At 39.7% G+C, this 1,972-nt stretch overlaps 1 pseudogene; it reads right to left on the bottom strand.

Annotated features, from left to right (window-relative positions):
• Positions 1 to 1,365: 1,365 nt before the first annotated feature.
• LOC118612369 lies at positions 1,366 to 1,484 on the bottom strand (annotated as a pseudogene).
• Between the last annotated feature and the right edge of the window lie 488 nt (positions 1,485 to 1,972).

Consider the following 1,972-nt stretch of genomic DNA (forward strand, 5'->3'; position numbering starts at 1 on the left):
TGATGCTTAAACCACATGACTGTGTTTATAGGCAAAGGTTTAAAAGGCTCTTGGTTGTTTAAAATACAACAGGCTGTGCTAATTTGATGCTCTATCTCCTTATTTAACATATAATCCACCATCCCTATGCTCTGCTCTCCTTTTCCTCAATAGAGAACCTGATCTGCTTTCTAGAGCTCCCCTCCTCCACTCTGTTATTGCCTTTTTCCTCACTGGCGATGTAACCAGTAATGGGGGGGCTGGTTCCATATTCTGATTCCAAACAAAGTTGTGAGTCAATATGGACTTTTATACCCAGGCCATAAGTGAATGAGGAACACTGAACTAGGAAGCACATCTCTGAATACACCACAAATTATAACACGGTCCCTTGGAACTAAGGAGTTGCAGATACAGTTATTGTTCTGAGGCCAGATCTGAGCATCTTTCCTCCTGCCATGTCCCCAGGGACACATAGATGGGAAATTTAAAGAAGAAACATCAAACAAAAAGGAAGACGCAGCCGTGTTAAAGAAAGGTTCTCCACGTCTTCAGCTGTAGAGATCATTTTCTAATTGTATCCTTTTACTCTCTTAATTTTCATATGTCTCCCTTTCCCTTGGGAAATGACACCGAGGGAGTTGATTTTGTTTTCCTTAATCAAGGTGAGCCAACCCCTATGGTTTTTAAAGGGTAAATAAACCAGAAACCGAGACTACAATGCAGTTCCACGATCATGAGTAGGGGAAGAAACGTGTGCACTTCTGGATGTTTGTGTTCTCGAGACAGAAGCCGAACACTGGAGCTAGGACTTACTGCCTCAGCATCCATCTCTCTCTGGGAACAATCTTCATCCTGGTCTGAAAGCATGGACTGAGCAGTGAGACATAAGCTCTTTTTACAAAACCCCGACTTAATCAGGTCTCTTGTTTATCTGCAGGCATAAGCCAGCCTCCCCAGAGCTAAGACTTTGTTTGTTTGCTGGACAGTAGAAATATATACCCTCCCACTTTCCCACTTCACAGGGACATGGTTCAGGAACTCAAACTTGATCTGGATTTTAAATGATGGATAGAATCAATGTCACTTTCAGAAACAGCCTCTTCATCTCAAGGTTAAATAACAATTTACTTTATATTTTTACTTCTTTTATAAAAATCTTTTAATCCTTTTTTTTTTGCATAAAATAAGGTTGTAACACTATTCCTTGTAATCCATTAGTCAATCGATCCACTAACATTTGTTGAATAGTTTACCCCATTGGTGAGACATTTTTATTATATGTAACACTCTTATGTAACTTGAGACTGTACTTGAACTTTTCAGTCTGCCTCATTATTTATTAGTCTCCATATCTGCACCACAGTTTTTTGTTTTGTTTTTTAATGCCTACAGGACCTGGTAGTCCCAGGTGGTCTCCCATCCAAGTACTAACCAGGCCTGACCCTGCTTAGCTTCTGAGATCAGACGAGATCAGGCACATTCAGGGTGGCGTGGCCATAGACATGCCCTGCAGTTTTAATACTTTCAGCTCAGAGTCTTAACCTCAGCACCACTGGCATATTGGAATGGAAATTCCTCATTGTGGAGAGAATTTTCGTGCCTTGTAGGATGTTTAGCAGCATCTTTGGCATCCACCCACGTGATGCCAGTAGCACATCCCATATTCCAACTCAGCTGTAACCAGAAAAAGTGTCTCAAAGACATTATCAAATATCCTCTGGGGGGCAAAATTGCTCCCAGTTGAGCACTACTGTTTTAGCCTAATAACATACTTTACATACCAGCTGGAACAAACCAATTCTTGTTCTCCTTTCTTCCCCCTCAAACGTATCTGTTATTCTCATATAGTTATTATTCTAGTTGAATTTCAGATTCGCTTTCAAATCTATTTAAATATTTATATATTAACTTGGGGGAAATGACATTTAAAATATTAATTTTCCAATACAAGTATATTTCCATCTATACCGGGTTTTTGTTTTTTTTTTTT

Source organism: Rousettus aegyptiacus, unplaced genomic scaffold (assembly GCF_014176215.1).
Source record: "Rousettus aegyptiacus isolate mRouAeg1 unplaced genomic scaffold, mRouAeg1.p scaffold_m13_p_15, whole genome shotgun sequence".
Taxonomy (NCBI): Eukaryota; Metazoa; Chordata; class Mammalia; order Chiroptera; family Pteropodidae; genus Rousettus; species Rousettus aegyptiacus.